The following is a 20,705-nucleotide window of genomic DNA, read 5'->3' as shown; positions in this document are numbered from 1 at the left end:
AAACACATTTCCAATTAATACACACTTGTACATGTGTAAAATAGGACAAATATAAGCACCCACCAAATTGTTATGTATCGATTTTCTTCTAATTCGTATGTTAACATGGCAGACGACCACCAAACACTGACCTTTACCTGTTTGAGAGTCCCAGTGTTCTCCTGGTTCTCTGGGGAAGACAGGGAGAGAACAGGGACTTCTCATCCCCAGAATCTCCCTACTTCTTGGGCTGCATCTCCACTACACCTCCTGACCTGGAGTCTGGAAACACAGAGAGAGAGAGAAACAAGAAGGTAATGCATATACAGAGACAGAACAGCAAATACATGTTCAAAGCAATTTATATTGCTTTCTATCATGTCAAACTGTAACACTATGGTATATCCTAAACGTAACAGTTTGGAGTACAATACACTGGTCATTCAGAGTTAAATGTACTTCCTTAAATGCTGTGTTCTGTGAAAGGAGAGAAGAGGAGACCACTGCCCCCCTTGAGACACTGCCACCTTAATATTCCTACAAGAATATACCCCCTATGCACGCACACACACACACACACACACACACACACACACACACACACACACACACACACACACACACACACACACACACACACACACACACACACACACACACACACACACACACACACACACACACACACACACACACACACACACACACACACACACCCGAGGGGAGATATCACAGTCTGTGTTTGTTTATCTCGACCATCTATAGCTTTGACTGCAGTCTCATCTGATGTGTGCGCTCTCTCACGAATTCCAAAATAGGTCACCTCAACATGAAACAACAGCATTCCCTGATCCACGTGCAAGAGGAAGAGAGGGAAAAGAGGAGAGAATGGAACGAGAAGGGAGGAGGGCCTCCCTGAGAGCTTGCTTTCATAACCTTCCTGTCTCTTTTCCCCTCTTCTTCCCTTACGCTTTCAATATCCCATTTTCTATTTCACTCTCTCTCTTCACCTCTACCACTTTCTCTCTTTCCATTACCCTCTATCTCTCTCTCAACTTTGACCTCTGTATGTCAACCTTTATCTCTATCCCTATCTCCCTCCGTCCCCTCTCTCGCCATCTCTCTCGCCTCTTTCTCCTCCTCTTATCAAGCACCATCCCACTCTAAATGATCAATATATTCTCTACAGTCTGATCACTGATTGATCACTGATACAATTCAGCTGATTGATTTTAGCCTTAGTTCTTCTTGCCCTATAGCACTGCACTGGGGTCAGTTCATTAAACCTGACAAAAATATATGTAACCTCTCTTCCTGCAGTTGCTTTAAAGTAACATTCAAGTGGTTCTGAAAGATCTTCTCAGATGAGTATTTTGTTGCTTTGAAGCATCTATCAGCGTGTTTCTGATACAGCCTCCCACATGAAAAAAATACTATGGTATACTATGGTATAAGTATTCACTGTAGTGTTTTAGCATATTTTTGTTGTTGTCGCAGAACCTCAGCAAAAGTACTACAGTGAATACTGATCTGTCTCTGATCTGTGGAAACGTCTTGGTCAAACCCTCTGGTCTGCCACAGTAGTTAGTACTCTATAGTAAACTGTAGTATTTTTCATGTGGGCTAACTGTAAAATATGCTTTAGCTACACTTATGGGGGTGTGTCTGTCAAGTAATTTTTGGGGGCATATGGGGTTACTCCTGATTTTGCCACATCCAGTTGCGATATTACAACAACAAAGATGTTACACCAAACAGCAAACACTGTGTTATTCCCGCGGACATAATGGCACATCACTGCACAATGGATGGATGTACTACGGTGTTTTCTTATTATGTTGCTGAATAATCGCCTCCCCAAAAACAAAACAAAAACAATAATAAATGCACTTAAAGCGACCAGTGGCGCTGTTTAACCTTCGCAGAGCTCAGCTTTAACGCACCCCTCAAGGTGTTTCTGAACCAGCCCAACATTCATATATGCTGATATATGGTTAAGCTGCTACACATATGGGGGTGTGTCTGTCAAGTTCATCTTTTCAGGCTAATGTGGCTACCCTGATCTTATTGAGATGAGCAAGACGAGTTGGAACTATTCATTACTCATCCATTATAATGATGAACAGATGAGACCAAGAATAACAAAGAAATGATGCTCCACTCCCTACCCCCCTTTCAGTCTGTGTTTCCCAAAATATATATAATAAGGCCACCCCCCCCCCCACCTTGACCCCAAACTATCCTATTTATATGCTGCATATAAGAAAAAAAAGCATAAAGCAGAAGATCCTCATAATGATCCTAATCATCCTCAACAGCCCTGAAGGAAGGGAGGAGTTAGGAGACACAAGGGCCTGTCCTCCTGTCTTGTCCTAGCAGGGAGCCTTCTGATAGCCAGATGGCCAAGCCCTGTCCTGTGGGGGGGGGTCCATTTGTCATCCTATTTTCATGGATCCCCAACTTTGGTAACCAGCTAGGTAATAAGGGGCACGCCTACCCACCCTGTTATTCTGTAGAGGTGAGAGGAGAAGAGAGAGGAGGAAAGGAGGAAAGGAGAAGAGGTGGAGGAAGGAAGGAAGAGAGGGTGAGAGAGAGGAGAGGAAGGGAAGAGAAAGAGGAGGAGAAAAGAGGAGGAAGAGAGAGGATAATTTCAATATTTATTTAACCTTTGTTTAACTAGGCAAGTCAGTTAAGAACAAATTCTTATTTACAATGACGGACTACCAGAAGGCAAAAGGCCTCCTGCGGGGAAAGGGGCTGGGATTAAAATAAAAAATATATACATTTAGGACAGAACACACAACACAACACTACATAAAGAGAGACCTAAGACAACAACATAGCAAGGCAGCAACACATGACAACACAGCATGGTAGCAACACAACATGACAACAACATGGTAGCAACACAACATGGTAGCAGCACAAAACATGGTACAAACATTATTGGGCACAGACAACAGCACAAAGGGCAAGAAGGTAGAGACAACAATATATCACGCAAAGCAGCCACAACTGTCAGTAAGAGTGTCCATGATTGAGGCTTTGAATGAAGAGATTGAGATAAAACTGTCCAGTTTGAGTGATTGTTGCAGCTCGTTCCAGTCGCTAGATGCAGCGAACTGAAAAGATGAGCGACCCAGGGATGTGTGTGCTTTGGGGACCTAGCGAAGAGGTAGGGAAGAAACAGAAGAGGGAAGACAGACACACACAGCTCTGGCCCTGATTCTAGCCTTTGGAAGGCTTTACAGTTGTAACGTTCATAAAACGAGGTCGGACAACATGGCCTCTGCTCTGACACTGATCTGCCCCTGCACGTGTGTGCACACGCAAGCACAAACACACACACACTCCCTCCCCTGTAGGATTTCTAATCAGTAGATGACATGTCACCCAGTGGTCTCTTCTGACGTAAACCCTGAGCTGTGTTAAGATTAGAATCTGGGTTTTATTACTGGTAGATTATGGCTATGCCAGCATATGTCCTCTCCACAGGAGCACTCCCACTATTTGACACTATCACCATGACTTGGGGTTTGACAAATGGTGATGCAGGGTTGGGGTCATTTCCATTTAAATTCAATTGAATCAGAACGTAAACTGAAATGTTCCTTCTTTTTTCTTCATTGAACCCATCACTGCTGTAATGTGTTGGTCATCATGACCAAGCTTGAAATCGACAGTGTAAGTACAATTCCTCAACTGAGTTTTTACATCAGTGCAGAAGTGAGGAAATCAGGAGAGAAAGTGACTGGCAGAATGGGTGTTTTATGTGGAGGAAGAGGGCTGCAGTATGTATCTCAGATAGGGGGGAGTGAGGCCTAAGAGGGTTTTATAAATAGGCAACAACCAGTGGGTCTTGCGACAGGTATACAGAGATGGCCAGTTTACAGAGTATAGAGTGCAGTGATGTGTCCTATAAGGAGCATTGGTGGCACATCTGGTGGCCTAGTGGTAAAGAACATCTAGCCGCTCGAGAGCAACCTTACCTGCCTTACCTTCATCCTTACCTTCCGATCTATAAATTACGTCTCCGTAATCTAGCATGGGTAGGATGGTCATCTGAATCAGGGTTAGCTTCCATCTGCCTGAGCTATGTTGTTGATGTAAATTGAGAAGAGCATGGGGCCTAGGTTTGAGCCTTGGGGTAGTTCTTTGGTGACAGGCAGTGGCTGACACAGCAGATGTTCTGACTTTATACACTGCACTCTTTGAGAGAGGTAGTTAGCAAACCAGGCCAAAGACCCCTCAGAGACATCAATACTCCTTAGCCAGTCCACAAGAATGGAATGGTGTACCGTATCAAAAGCTTTGGCCAAGTCAATAAAAATAGCAGGACAACATTGCTTAGAATCAACAACAATGGTGACATCATCTAATGGCACAACCAAGTGACCTGGATTGCAGTTGAGATTACATTAAAAGTACATAATGCAAGTTTGATCAATGCTGTTCGAGAATTCTGCACAGATTATTATAGCAAATGTAGGGAACTCCACAGACCTGCAACATTTGCATGATATCTTGAACAACACCTTCCTAATATTGAGTGGCACTCCCACTTTTGCCCTCAGAATAGATTCAATTGGTCAAGGCATCAGCTCTACAAGGTGTCGAAAGCGTTCCACAGGGATTCTGGCCCAAGTTGACTCCAATGCTTCACAAAGTTGTGTCAAGATGGCTGGATGTCCTTTGGGTGGTGGACCATTCTTGATACACACGGGAAACTATTGGGCAGAACCTGGCACCTACTACAATGCCACGTTCAAAGGCACTTAAAACTTATTGTCTTGCCACGCCATGAGGTCGAAGGAATTGCCCTTAGAGCTCCGATACAGGATTGTGTCGAGGCACAGATCTGGGGAAGGGTAAAACATTTCTGCAGCATTGAAGGTCCCCAAGAACACAGCAGCCTCTATCATTCTTAAATGGAAGTAGCTTGGAACCACCAAGACTCTTCCTAGAGCTGGCCGCCAGGCCAAACTGAGCAATCGGTAAAGACCTTTACTGCGAGCATGCGCTTAAAATGCAGGAAGCAGCAGTGACTAGATAAAAAAAAATGGTCATATGAAGCAGATGCTAAGCTACAGGACTGTTTTGCGAGCCCAGACTAGAACATGTTCCGGGATTCCTCCAATGGCATTGAGGAGTACACCACATCTGTCATTGGCTTCATCAATAAGTGCATCAATGACGTCATCCCCACAGTGACCGTATGTACATACCCCAACCAGAAACCATGGATTACAGGCAGCATCCACACTGAGCTAAAGGCTAGAGCTGCCGCTTTCAAGGAGCGGGACTCTAACCCGGAAGCTTATAAGAAATCCCGCTATGTCCTGCGACGAACCATCAAACAGGCAAAGCATCAAGACAGGACTAAGATGGAGTCTTACTACACCGGCTCTGACGCTCGTCGGATGTGGAAGGGCCTGCATAGCATTACAGACTACAAAGGGAAGCACAGCCGAGAGCTGCCCAGTGACACGAGCCTACCGGATTACCAGGATGTGTACTGCGAGCATGCGCTTACCAACTAGCAAGTGTCTTCACTGACATTTTCAACATCTCCCTTTCAGAGATTGGAATGCCAACATGTTTCAAGCAGAACCACCATAGTGCCTGTGACCAAGAACACTAAGGTAACCTGCCTAAACGACTACTGACTAGTAGCACTCACGTCTGTAGACATGAAGTGCTTTGAAAGGCTGGTCATGGCTCACATCAACACGATCATCCCAGAAACCCTAGACCCACTCCAATTTGCATACCGCCCAAACAGATCCACAGATGATGCAATCTCTATTGCACTCCACACTGCCCTTTTCCACCTGGACAAAAGGAACACCTATGTGAGAATGCTATTCATTAACTACAGCTCAGCGTTCAACACCAGAATGCCCGCAAAGCTCATCAATAAGCTAAGGACCCTGGGACTAAACACCTCCCTCTGCAACTGGATCCTGGACTTCCTGACTGGCCTCCCCCCACCAGACTGATCCTCAACACAGGGGCCCCTCAGGGGTGCGTGCTCAGCCCCCTCCTGTACTCCCTGTTCACTCATGACCGCACGGCCAGGCACGACTCCAACACCATCATTAAGTTTACCAATGACACAACAGTGGTAGAGGTCTGATCACCGACAACAACGAGACAGCCTATAGGGAGGAGGTCAAAGACTTGGCCATGTGGTGCCAGGACAACAACCTCTCCCTCAACGTGTTCAAGACAAAGGAGATGATTGTGGACTACAGGAAAAAGAGGACTGAGCACGCCCCCATTCTCATCGACGGCTGCAGTGGAGCAGGTTGAGAGCTTCAAGTTCCTTGGTGTCCTCATCACCAACAAACTAACATGGTCCAAGTACACAATGACAGTTATGAAGAGGGCACGACAAAACCTATTCACCCTTAGGAGACTGAAAAGATTTGGCATGGGTCCACAGATCCTCAAAAGGTTCTACAGCTGCACCATCGGTTGCATCACTCCCTGGTATAGTTCTGATGTCTTCACTATTATTCTACAATGTAGAAAATAGTTAAAATAAAGAAAAAACCTTGAAAGAGTAGGTGTGTCCAAACTTTTGACTGGTACTATAGTCATTGTTTGTGTGTGTCTGTCTGTAAGTTGTTGTTCGTATGTATACTGTCACGACTTCCACCGAAGTCGGTCCCTCTCCTAGTTCGAGCGGCGTTCGACGTCACCGGCTTTCTAGCCATCGCCGATCCACCTTTCATTTTCCATTGGTTTTGTCTTCCCTCACACCTGGTTCCAATTCCATCAATTACATGTTGTGTATTTAACCCTCTGTTTCCCCCCATGTCCTTGTCCGGAATTGTTTCTTGTAGTGCTTGTGTACGTTATGCTGGTGGATACCAGGTTTTGTTTGACCCATTCATTTAATGTTCTGTTTACGGTGTGTTTTATGTTTATTAAACAACAACGTTGTAAATCAGTTTTCGCACTCCTGCACCTGACTTCTCTGCCGCCAGTATGCACAACGTTACATATACGTTTGATTTTGGAGTGTAAAAAAAGTGCAAAAAATGACAAATATATTATAAAAAAACAAAAAAGAAACCCTAAGCCTATTTGAATGATCTATTTGTAGTTGAACCCTGAGTTGAATTGAAAACCCCCCACATAATAGCACAATTGGTTAGGAGACCGTAAAACGGCTGCCATCTCCTCCGGCGCCATTTCTCCAACCATCACTAGCCAAACTGTCCACTGGGCAACGAGACACATCCCTCCATCCATCCTTCCATCTAACTCCCCTCTCACAGACAGACACTAAACACCTGTGCCTAATGTGTATGTGACAAATAAAATGTGATTTGATTTGATTTGATTTGAAACAATAGCTGTTGATGACATCGCAAATGCTATATAGGCTTAAATAATATAATTGATAATATATGACTTGGTTACATTTGGTTACATTTAATTTGCTCTGTTAAACCCACCCTTTGGAGGTAAGTAAAGACATTTTTTGAAAATAAGAATAGCAAGGCTATATACAGACACTGGTTAGTCAGGCTTATTGAGGTAGTATGTACATGTGGGTAGCAGTAGCGTAAAAAGAGGAGTTGGAGTAGAAGTAGCGTAAAAAGAGGGGTTGGCAGCTGGTGGCGGGTGGTGGGACACAATGCAGATAGCCCGGTTAGCCAATGTGCGGGAGCACTGGTTGGTCGGGCCAATTGAGGTAGTATGTACATGAATGTATAGTTAAAGTGACTATGCATATATAACAGAGTAGCAGCAGCGTAAAAGAGGGGTTGGGGGGTGGCACACAATGCAAATAGTCCGGGTAACCATTTGGTTACCTGTTCAGGTATCTTATGGCTTGGGGGTAAAAACTGTTGAGAAGACTTTTTGTCCTAGACTTGGCACTCCGGTACCGCTTGACATGCGGTAGTAGAGAGAACAGTCTATGACTGGGGTCTTTGACAATTTTTAGGACCTTCCTCTGACACCGCCTGGTGTAGAGTTCCTGTATGGCAGGCAGCTCGGCCCTGGTGATGTACTGGGCCGTACGCACTACCCTCTGTAGTGCCTTGCGGTCGGAGGCCGAGCAATTGCCGTACCAGGCAGTAATGCAACCGGTCAGGATGCTCTCGATGTTGCAGCTGTAGAACCTTTTGAGGATCTTTTTAGTTTCCTGAGGGAGAATAGGCTTTGTTGTGCCCTCTTCACGACTGTCCTGGTCTGTTTGGACCTTTCGAGTTTGTTGTTAATGTGGACACCAAGGAATTTGAAGCTCTCAACCTGCTCGACTACAGCCCTGTTTATGAGAATGGGCAGGTGCTCTGTGCTCCTTTTCCTGTAGTCCACAATCATCTCCTTAGTCTTGGTTACGTTGAGGGATAGGTTGTTATTCTGGCACCACACGGCCAGGTCTCTGACCTCCTCCCTATAGACTGTCTCGTCGTTGCCGGTGATCAGGCCTACCACTGTTGTGTCGTCTGCAAACTTAATGATGGTGTTGGAGTCGTGCCTGACCATGCAGTCGTGGGTGAATAGGGAGTACAGGAGGGGACTGAGCACGCACCCCTGGGGAGCTCTAGTGTTGAAGATCAGCGTGGCAGATGTGTTGCTACCTACCCTCGCCATCTGTTGCAGAGGGAGTTGTTTAGTCCCAGGTTCCTTAGCTTAGTGATGAGCTTTGAGGATACTCTGGTGTTGAACGCTGAGCTGTAGTCAATGAATAGCATTCTCACATACAGTAGGTGTTCCTTTTGTCCAGGTGGGAAAGGGCAGTGTGGAGTGCAATAGAGATTGCATCATCTGTGGATCTGTTTGGGCGGTATGCAAATTGGAGTAGGTGTAGTGTTTCTGGGATAATGGTGTTGATGTAAGCCATTACCAGCATTTCAAAGCACTTCATGGCTACGGACGTGTCTGTAGTCATTTAGGCAGTTTGCCTTTGTGTTCTTACGTCCTGGTAATCCATTTGGCCCCGCAGCCTTGTGAATGTTGACCTGTTTAAAAGTCTTACTCACGTCGGCTACGGAGAGCGTGATCACACAGTCGTCCGGAACAGCTGATGCTCTCATGCATGCCTCAGTGTTGCTTGCCTCGAAGCAAGCATAGAAGTGATTTAGCTCGTCTGGTAGGCTCCTGTCACTGGACAGCTCGCGGCTGTGCTTCCCTTTGTAGTCTGTAATAGTTTGCAAGCCCTGCCACATCCGCCGAGCGTCGGAGCCGGTGTAGTATGATTCAATCTTAGCCCCGTATTGACGCTTTGCCTATTTGATGGTTCGTTGCTACCCTTTAGCTCAGTGCGAATGTTGCCTGTAATCCATGGCTTCTGGTTGGGGTATGTACGTACAGTCACTGTGGGGACAACGTCCTCAATGCACTTATTGATAAAGCCAGTGACTGATGTGGTGTATTCCTCAATGTCATCGGAAGAATCTTGGCACATGTTCTAGTCTGTGATAGCAAAACAGTCCTGTTGTTTATCTTCTGCTTCATCTGACCATTTTTTTATAGACCAAGTCACTGGTGCTTCCTGCTTTAATTTTTGCTTGTAAGCAGGAATCAGGAGGATAGAGTTGTGGTCGGATTTACCGAATGGAAGGCGAGGGAGAGCTCTGTACGCATCTCTGTGTGTGGAGTACAGGTGATCTAGAATTGTTTTCCCTCTGGTTGCACATTTAACATGTTGATAGAGATTTGGTCAGAACTGATTTAAGTTTCCCTGCATTAAAGTCTCCGGCCACTAGGAGCGCCGCCTCTGGGTGAGTGGGTTCCTGTTTGCTTATTTCCTTATACAGCTGGCTGAGTGCGGTCTTAGTGCCGGCATCTGTCTGTGGTGGTAAATAAACAGCCACGAAAAGTATAGCTGAGAACTCTCTAGGCAAGTAGTGTGGCCTGCAATTTATCATAATGTACTCTACATCAGATGAGCAAAATCTAGAGACTTCCTTAGATTCTGTGCACCAGCTGTTGTTTACAAATATGCACAGACTGTGTATCCCGCTAGCTGAATATCCATGTCCCCATTCAGCCACGATTCCGTGAAATATAAGATATTACAGTTTTTGATGTCCCGTTGGTAGGATATTCGTGATCTTACCTCGTCTAGTTTATTGTCCAATGATTGCATGTTGGCGAGTAATATTGACGGTAACGGCAGCTTTCCTAGTTGCCTTCTGCGGGTCCTCATGAGGCATCCCGCTCTGTGTCCTCTGCGTCGCTTCCTTTTGCAAATAATTGGGATGTCTGCCCTGTGGGGTGTTTGGAGAATATCGTGTGTCCTGCTTGCTACTCTTGTTGAAAAAATCTTTGTCTAATACGAGGTGAGTGGTCGCTGTCCTGATATCTAGAAGCTCTTTTCTGCCGTAAGATACAGTTGCAGAAACATTATGTACAAAATAATTTACAAATATCGCGAAAACCCCCCACATAATAGCACAATTGGTTAGGAGACCGTAAAACGGCTACCATCTCCTCCGGCGCCATTTCTCCAACCATCACTAGCCAAACTGTCCACTGGGCAACGAGACACATCCCTCCATCCATCCTTCCATCTAACTCCCCTCTCACAGACAGACACTAAACACCTGTGCCTAAACGGGCATGCAGGTTAGTTACTGCAGAGAGATATATAGGAGTGAGAGTCAGAAAGGCAGAGTGAGACAGAGAAAGAGAGAGGAGGGAGAGAAGCAGAGAAAGAGAGCAAAAGAAAAAAAGGAGAGAGCTGGGAGAGAGAGAAGCACTGCACATGGCTTACATAACTGTCATATCAACCCTCACAATACTTAACTAGTTTCCATCTTAACCCAGCCAGTCTCACTGTAGCCTACAAGCTCAATCAAACCCAAGCGTTACAGTAGCACAGATGGAACACAGACAGTAGCAAGCTAATGCAATTTCTATGTAGTGTTCCTTCCGCTTTGCAAGTCAATAGCTTTTCTAAAATATATTTCTTTCTCTCTCTCTCTCTCTCTCTCCCCTCAACCTCTCCCTCTCTGACTATTGCTGCTATGCTGCAGTCATTTTCTAAGGAAGGGGGGTAAAGCAGCTTTGTTGCTATAATACGCCAGGCTATAATGCTTGCCCCACTTCCCCCTCTGCTTTCTGCTTTCATTGTGTAAGCACAATATACATAAAACATGATGTGCCCGCTTCAATTTCTGACTTTTATTCAAAGGGGGATTTGGTGGCAGACACCATTAGAGCTAAATAGTCTCCTTCTGATCTCTGCAAAAAATAGTGAGAGAAAACAGGGAGACAGCCTGATAGAGAAAGAGCAAGAGAATAGAGAATGAAGAGCGAATGGAGCAAACAGTAGAGAATAGAGATGGAGCTGTGACCTCCAGACATTGAACACAGGACAACTGTCTATATGACTAATGAACTCCATTTATCATCTAGTTAAGAGGAAGTGAAAGGAGACTGTGTTTGCCTGTACTACAGATGATAGCTACATCTATACCGTTACACTGACTGAATGGATCCCCTATGGCCATTGGACACTAGGATCTATCCTTGTTACTCTACATTAGGAATAGTAGACGGTATCCGCCTATGACCCTGCTACTTTGAGAACCTAATCCTTCCTTGTGCAACTACTATGGATCTAATCTCTCGTGGACAGACGCACGTAACATAAATGGTAGAAGCATCTGTCAACAGATTGTGGGATGTGACGACTAACTAGGAACTTTGTTCTGTTAAGCAGAATTTTGGTCACTGATCATTTGAACAACACATGATTTCGCATCGTTCAAATTTCGGGAGGGGAGAGGACATTTGGCCCATAGATTTGCCCGAAACTGTCTGAGAGTTTCGATTTAGAGGGGTGGAGACTTGGCAAATCTGATTAGTATGTTTTCTCGAGGATCTGACACAATTATGCAAGAATTTAGTTGTGGGAATTACAGACCTAACAGCATTAACAACAGGTCTACTACATAGTTTCCACCATTACCGCTCCCTTGTATATTATCCGTACCAGTGGGCATCAGGCTTACTGATCATCAGTGGTTCTGAAGTGACGGTTTAGTATTACAACCTACCAGCAGAGGGTAGACTCTCAGACTCAATGCCCAATGGAAAAACACACAGGGCTAGAGTCAATCCGGTCCACAAAAGAGCCTCGTTATAGTGTGATAGACATTCTAAGGTCATTTCTGATTGAGCCAACATACACGTATGCAGCATTTAGCTCAGAAAACGCGGGAACATTAATACTTAAATGTTGATCGCGCTTTTACCCTGGATCATCTGCCTGGATTGAATGTAGCTCCTAATTGCTCCTCAGAATCTCGACTTGTTCTTAGCTGATAATATAATGACGTTTTATGTGGTGTGTACTGTGATGAACAACACACATAGAACACCTAAGAACAGTCTTCTCTGGAAAATAAATAAATTGCACAATTACATTTCAGTGACATTTGAAAACCCTTTTCAGTTGTTTCCAGGCCTTTGGCTTTCAAGACACCATCACAGCCTGGTAGCTATTGATTTACTAATTCAATTCACTTCATCCAGCTCTCTTTTTTCTATCTCTCCTTTATTTAACCAAGAGGTCCCATGAGAGAGTATCTCTTTCCACGATAACCTGGACATTGTGACTTCATCATCCCCATTGTGATCTATTGGTCTGCTGTTAACAACCGATCAATATTTATATTTTTTTCACTGTTCTTTTCTCTTCTCTTGTCTTCTCTCTTCTCCTCTCTTTTCTTCCTTTCCTCTACACCAGATATTCCCAAACTGGGGTACGCGCAATGCCGTCGGGGGTACGGCAAATAAATATCTTCACATTTAGAAACAGTACATTTCTATTTTCCAACAGGGCAATACATTTGGGTGAGGTTTTTTTCTTGACTGAGTAGCCTCGTTTCACTGCCAAAAATAAAATGAAACCATCTAGTGTTCAGTGAAATAACAACACAATGTCAATACAGGTTGTAGTCAAATGATTAACATCCAATCACATTAACCGGTACTCTCTCGCGGGAAACCTTCACTCTTACGCAGACATTTAGAAATGAAACATGACAATATGAAAAATTATAAAAGCAACAGATACCATTAATAAGAAGGGGCTAGAAGAGTCTTATATGGTGAGCTAAGGAGTGGTTAGGACAGGCAAGCCCCATACTATTGTGGAGGACTTAATTCTTCCTGCTGTCGTGGACATGGCTGGGACAATGCTGGGGGAAAAGGCCCAAAAAACAATACAGATAATTCCTTCACCGTTTCACGACGCATCAGTGACATGGTAGGAGATGTTTTGAAACAATTTTTTTTTTTTTTTTACCTTTATTTAACTAGGCAAGTCAGTTAAGAACAAATTCTTATTCACAATGACGGCCTAGGAACAGTGGGTTAACTGCCTTGCTCAGAGGCAGAACAAAATATTTTTACCTTGTCAGCTCGAGGATTCAATCTGGCAACCTTTCAGTTACTGGCCCAATGCTCTAATCACTCGGCTACCTGCCGCCCCACAATTACTGGTTCGCATACAAGCCAGTGAATTCTATGCGTTACAGCTGTATGAGTCAACAGACGTGGCGGCCAGGCCCAGCTCCTGGTATATGTCCGTTAGGTTTATGGGGCGGGGGGGGGGGGGTCAATTAAGGAAGACATCCTCTTCTGCAAACCACTGGAAACCAGGACAACAGGAGAGGATATTTTTAAAGTACTGGACAGCTTTGTGACATCAAATGAACTTTGGTGGTCAAGATGTGTTGGTATCTGTACTGATGGCGCAAAAGCCATGACAGGGAGACATAGTGGAGTGGTAACGCTTGAGCAAGTGGTTGATCCCGACGCCACTTGGGTACACTGCAGCATCCACCGAGAGGCTCTTGCTGCCAAGGGAATGTATGGCAGCTTAAAAGACGTTTTGGACACTACAGTGAAAATGGTTTTGTTATCTTAACTTTGTTAAAGCAAGGCCCCTGAACTCTTGTGTATTTTTTGCATTATGCAATGATATGAGCAGCGACCATGCAACGCTTTTACAACATACAGAAGTGCGTTGGTTATTAAGGGGCAAAGTATTGACACATTTTTTTTTAATTGAGAGACGAGCTTAAAGTTTTCTTCACTGACCATAATTTTCACTTGTCTAACTGCTTGCATGATGACGAGTTTCTCACACGACTGGCCTATCTGGGTGATGTTTTTTTCTCGCCTAAATGATCTGAATCTAGGATTACAGGGACTCTCCACAACTATATCCAATGTGCGGGACAAAATTGTGGCTGTGTCACGTCTGCTCCTGCTCCTCCCCTCCGGCATATGACGTCGCCAGAGTCCTAACCACCAGTCCTGGGATTCATCATTACGCACAACTGGCCCTCATCATTACGCGCACCCACACCTGTACTCCATTTACTTCATCATTTCCTCCCCTTTATATGTCACTCTCCCAGGTTCACTCATCAGTTGTTATTGTTCTTGTGTATCGGTGTTCTGCCTTATGTTAGTGTTGTGTTCTTGGTTTTGTTGTTTTATTAAAAGGTTTCACCTGCACCTGCTTCCGACACACCGCCCCATCATCATGATTAAGAAGTTGGAGCTCTTCTCTGTCTGCATTAACACGGAAAACACACAGGTCTTTCCATCATTGTAGGATTTTTTTGTGTGCAAATATACTCAAGCTTACAGACAACGTCAAACGTCAAAAAATCAGAAACTCTCTGTCCAAAAATGATGCAGAAAAATTAATCCATGCTCTTGTCACTTCTAGGTTAGACTACTGCAATGCTCTACTTTCCGGCTACCCAGATAAAGCACTAAATAAACTTCAGTTGGTGCTAAATACAGCTGCTAGAATCCTGACTAGAACCAAAAAATGTGATCATATTACTCCAGTGCTAGTCTCTCTACACTGGCTTCCTGTCAAAGCGAGGGCTGATTTCAAGGTTTTACTGCTAACCTACAAAGCATTACATGGGCTTGCTCCTACCTATCTCTCTGATTTGTACATACCTACACGTACGCTACGGTCACAAGACGCAGGCCTCCTAATTGTCCCTAGAATTTCTAAGCAAACAGCTGGAGGCAGGGCTTTCTCCTATGAAGCTCAATTTTTATGGAACGGTCTGCCTACCCATGTCAGAGACGCAAACTCGGTCTCAACCTTTAAGTCTTTACTGAAGACTCATCGCTTCAGTGGGTCATATGATTGAGTGTAGTCTGGCCCAGGAGTGGGAAGGTGAACGGAAAGGCTCTGGAGCAACGAACCGCCCTTGCTGTCTCTGCCTGGCCGGTTCCCCTCTTTCCACTGGGATTCTCTGCCTCTAACCCTATTACAGGGGCTGAGTCACTGGCTTACTGGGGCTCTCTTATGCCGTCCCTGGAAGGGGTGCGTCACCTGAGTGGGTTGATTCACTGATGTGGTCATCCTGTCTGGGTTGGCGCCCCCCCTTGGGTTGTGCCATTGCGGGGATCTTTGTGGGCTATACTCAGCCTTGTCTCGGGATGGTAAGTTGGTGGTTGAAGATATCCCTCTCGTGGTGTGGGGGCTGTGCTTTGGCAAAGTGGGTGGGGTTATATCCTTCCTGTTTGGCCCTGTCCGGGGGTGTGGGGGCTGTGCTTTGGCAAAGTGGGTGGGGTTATATCCTTCCTATTTGGCCCTGTCCGGGGGTATCATAGGATGAGGCCACAGTGTCTCCTGACCCCTCCTGTCTCAGCCTCCAGTATTTATGCTGCAGTAGTTTATGTGTCGGGGGGCTTGGGTCAGTTTGTTATATCTGGAGTACTTCTCCTGTCCTATTCGGTGTCCTGTGTGAATCTAAGTGTGCGTTCTCTAATTCTCTCCTTCTCTCTTTCTTTCTCTCTCTCTCGGAGGACCTGAGCCCTAGGACCATGCCCCAGGACTACCTGACATGATGACTCCTTGCTGTCCCCAGTCCACCTGGCCGTGCTGCTACTCCAGTTTCAACTGTTCTGCCTTATTATTATTCGACCATGCTGGTCATTTATGAACATTTTAACATCTTGGCCATGTTCTGTTATAATCTCCACCCGGCACAGCCAGAAGAGGACTGGCCACCCCACATAGCCTGGTTCATCTCTAGGTTTCTTCCTAGGTTTTGGCCTTTCTAGGGAGATTTTCCTAGCCACCGTGCTTCTACACCTGCATTGCTTGCTGTTTGGGGTTTTAGGCTGGGTTTCTGTACAGCACTTTGAGATATCAGCTGATGTACGAAGGGCTATATAAATAAATTGGATTTGATATTCTGTTAATTGTTCTTCTCCTCTCATCTGCTCTCAACCTAATCTTCTCCACTTTCCCCCCCTCTACTCTTCCCCCTCCTTCTCTTCTCCCAGAACGACACTGCAGCCTTGTCCAGTACCCCGAGGGCCTTCTCAGAGCTTTTCCAAATTCCTGGTACAATCCACCTGTCAGGGAATTCAGTCTGGAGGGAGGGAATCATTTTATTTCTGTTATGCATACCTCAGACACTGTACTTATTCTTCTTCTCTCTCTTTTTCTCTGTCTGAGGGTATACCGTGTTGTGTGGAAGAATGTTTGAAACACTACGAGACCAGCTTAATCTCCTTCTCTCTCACACACACTAATTCTGACACTTTCTACTCCCTCTATTTCTGGTCAAAGACAGGGAGCAGAGATTGAGTTGCCATGGGGGCAAACCTGTCTGCATTTTCTCCATATATCTACTGTAGAAAACAGCTTGACTGAACAGTCATCACTGTATAGCACAGATCTAGTGAGCAGGCATCACTGGAGAAACCAGATCCCGCTGAACAGAACTGTACATCTGTCATCCACTTTGACTTTACTTTTAACTTCATAGTGAGGAAAAGAGATTACACGGCTTGTCAAGATAAGCAACTGCAGTACTAAGACTGTCACGCCCTGGCCATAGAGATATATTCTCTATTTTGGTTAGGCCAGGGTGTGACTAGGGTGGGCATTCTATGTTCCTTTTTCTATGTTTTTGTTTCATGGTCCTCAATCAGGGACAGCTGTCTATCGTTGTCTCTGATTGAGAACCATACTTAGGTACCTCCTGCCCATATGGGTGGGTAGTTTGTGGGTAGTTGCTTTCTGTTTTGTGTTTTGCACCTGACGGAGCTGTTTCGGTTGTTCTTTTTGTTACTTTGTATTTAGTGTTCAGTTCTATTTAATAAATGACAAACACGTACCACGCTGCGCTTTGGTCCTCACCTTCTTCCACCAACGGCCGTTACAAAGACCTTGAATAATTGTTGTGCAGAGGGTCCCTGGTTCAAGCCCAGTCCAGGGAGGAATAAACTCTGCTACATAATGCTTATCATTGAAATTAATAAATTAATAAATAATCTCTCAGCATTGTTGCAGTCAGTCTTGGAGGGAAAGTTGTTCTACAGTAGTGTTCCAGGTCAGGTGTCTATTAGAACCATGGAAGACATCTGTGATACAGTAGGATGATGTCCTTGTATGAGATCAGAACCCATATTCATAACGCCTCAGAATAGGATTGCTGATTTGGGATCTGTCCATAAAATATGAATCATTATGATCTAAAATACAAAATGAATCCAAGATCAGCACTTCTACGATGAGACGTTTTATGAATACAGGCCCTGACCTCAGATCAGAATTAATCTAAGACGAGACTGAGTCGAGACTAGAGGACACGAGGAAGAGACAACAAAAGAGAAAAACAAAACCTGAGTGTTTACACCAAACCATATCATTATTTAAACAACCAGAGAAGCGAGCAGAGGAGAGGGAGAGAGAAATAAGTGAGAGAAAAATGTCCTTGGAGAGAGAAAAGAAAACAAGGGACCATGTCCAAGTTGTGTTCTGTCTCTCTAAAAGCCCTCTCCATCAAATCTGTGTGTGTGGGTGTGTCTGTGTCTGTGTGTGCTCGCATGTGTGTGTGTGAGCGTGCGTGTGTCTGCTGTGGCTACAGTACAGTTTGTTACTTCATCACAATGAGTCAGGAGCTGTAAAACCTCAGGTCTTGTTCAATGACTCGCCTCAGCACATAGCTGGCCAGGACACTGCCTGACAGACAGGTCAGTACTTAATGTGAGTCCTACTGGAGTAGGAAGAAGCTAGGGACAGAGAAAGGGATAGAGGGTTGTCACTAGTTACCACAGCCACCAAGTCGTAATTATGGCTAAATCCCTCATATTTCTACAATTTATCTTCTTAATATCAGATTTTAAACCTACCCCTTACCTTAACCTTAACCTTAATCAGACTGCTAACCTTATGCCTAACCCTAACCTTAAATTAAGACCAAAAAGCAAATTAGTGACTAGTGGAAACCGGGATAGAGAGAGATGGAAAGAGAAAGGGATAGCGAGGAACAAGAAGACTCAAGGGGAAAGAGAGTAAGTCAGACAAAGAGAGACATGAATGCCAGACACCACAGGAATGCACATAAAGTGAAATGGTTTCTAAACTGTCATTTCTGGAGGAGCATCGGCCATTTCCTCTGTTTGTGCCTGGGGATGAGCTGTGGTCAGCTCTGCGTGCAATGAACGCAAGAGAAGTGACACAATTTAACCTGGTTAATATTGCCTGCTAACCTGGATTTCTTTTAGCTAAATATGCAGGTTTAAAAATATATACTTCTGTGTATTGATTTTAAGAAAGGCATTGATGTTTATGGTTAGGTACACATTAGAGCAACGATACGCACCGCATCGATTATATGCAACGCAGGACATGCTAGATAAACTAGTAATATCATCAACCATGTGTAGTTAACTAGTGATTATGATTGATTGTTTTTTATAAGATAAGTGTAATGCTAGCTAGCAACTTACCTTGGCTTACTGCATTCGCATAACAGGCAGGCTCCTCGTGGAGTGCAATGAGAGGCAGGTGGTTAGAGCGTTGGACTAGTTAACTGTAAAGTTGCAAGATTGGATCCCCCGAGCTGACAAGGTGTAAATCTGTCGTTCTGCCCCTGAACGAGTCAGTTAATCCACCGTTCCTAGGCCGTCATTGAAAGTAAGAATGTGTTCTTAACTAACTTGCCGAGTTAAATAAAGATTAAATAAAGGTGTAAAAAAAAAAATTGGCCAAATCGGTGTCCAAAAATACCAATGAAATGGAAACTTGAAATCGGCCCAAATTAATCGGCCATTCCGATTAATAGGTTGACCTCTAGTAGTGATGTCATGGGAGCAAATCCTCAGGTAGGCCCTCAGTTACACTTACAGAATAGAGCAACTGCGTGTATGTGTGTTTGTGTCTGCCTGTGTGTGTTTGTGTCTGCCTTGTCTCATCGCGCACCAGTGACTCCTTGGGCGGGCTGGGCGCAGTGCACGCTAACCAAGGTGGCCAGGTGCACGGTGTTTCCTCTGACACATTGGTGCGGCTGGCTTCCGGGTTGGATAGTGCTGTGTTAAGAAGCAGTGCGGCGGTTGTGTATTGGGGGACGCGTGACTTTCAACCTTCGTCTCTCCCGAGCCCGTACGGGAGTTGTAGCGATGAGACAACTCCCGTACTACAACAATTGGATACCACGAAATTGGGGAGAAAAAGGGGTAAAATTCAACAACAACAAAAAAGAAAGTTAGGGTGGGGATTCGTGTGTGTGTGTGTGTGTGTGTGTGTGTGTGTGTGTGTGTGTGTGTGTGTGTGTGTGTGTGTGTGTGTGTGTGTGTGTGTGTGTGTGTGTGTGTGTGTGCATGTATGGGTTGGTTCTTCTATTCTCATGGGTACCTACAATCTACCTAAAATAAACAAGGATAGTAAAACAAGGAAAATGTTCCCTTGTCCCCATGAGGCTATTTTAAGCTTAAGGTTTAGGGTTCGGGTTAGAATTAGGGTTAGTGGTTATTGTTATGTTTAGGGTTTTGGTTTATGTTACGGGCAGAGGTGAAAGTAAGGCGGTACGGCGTCCCGGCCTAATAAATAGGGGTATGCCGTACCGGTAAACATGAGTTTATCACAATTAATGTGTGTGTGTCTGAGACAGAGAAAAAAACAGTTGCTTGAAGACATTCGTAGGTTGATGGGCTGAATGGCTAGCTGTTTACATGAGACGAAAAGACAGAAGACAGACAGACAATCACACAAACATCAACGCCTAAACACACACACTTACGTACACCGCCCTCTCTCTCTCTTACGCACACATGCACGCACGCACACATGCACACACTCAGATCAGGTCTCTGTGAAATGTAATCCGTTACCTGTCCAAAATTGTAATCAGTAACGTACATTTTGGATTACCCAAACACAGTAACGTAATCTGATTACTTTCAGTTACTTTGAGATTACTTTCCCCTTAACAAAAATTAATAGTACCAATTGAACAACATCTATTGGAGGATAAATCAATGTTGACATATCTGGCCATAAATGGATGTTGCATTTTATTTTATGAGTTATAGGCTTCTTCTTACCCATTGCTTTCTACTTCAATACAGATAATAATGCGATTAGAGCAGGGCTGTCCAACCCTCTTCCTGGAGATCTACCGTCCTGTGGGTTTTCAGTCCAAACCTAATTTAACACACCTGATTCAACTAATTAGCTGCTCAACAAGACCTTAAATAGCTGAATCAGAACCGCTAACTTAGGTTTGGACTAAAAACCTACAGGACAGTAGATCTCCAGGAAGAGGGTTGGACTGAAAACCTACAGGACAGTAGATCTCCAGGAAGAGGGTTGGACTGAAAACCTACAGGACAGTAGATCTCCAGGAAGAGGGTTGGACTGAAAACCTACAGGACAGTAGATCTCCAGGAAGAGGGTTGGACTGAAAACCTACAGGACA

General features: G+C 44.6%; 1 protein-coding gene across 2 annotated transcripts in view; it reads right to left on the bottom strand.

The window, feature by feature from the left end:
• LOC118366114 (leucine zipper putative tumor suppressor 2 homolog) overlaps nucleotides 1-20,705 on the bottom strand; it is an 89,340-nt gene that overhangs the window by 38,445 nt on the left and 30,190 nt on the right. The window contains exon 2 of one of the 2 annotated variants that reach the window (XM_052474698.1): nucleotides 132-261. The gene's annotated coding sequence lies outside the window, so the exon portion shown is untranslated. The remainder of the gene's footprint in view (nucleotides 1-131; nucleotides 262-20,705) is intronic. The other variant, XM_052474690.1, reaches the window with a different exon arrangement.

This window comes from Oncorhynchus keta, chromosome 2 (genome assembly GCF_023373465.1).
Source record: "Oncorhynchus keta strain PuntledgeMale-10-30-2019 chromosome 2, Oket_V2, whole genome shotgun sequence".
NCBI classification, from domain to species: Eukaryota; Metazoa; Chordata; class Actinopteri; order Salmoniformes; family Salmonidae; genus Oncorhynchus; species Oncorhynchus keta.
This window is presented reverse-complemented; position numbering and strand designations above follow the sequence as displayed.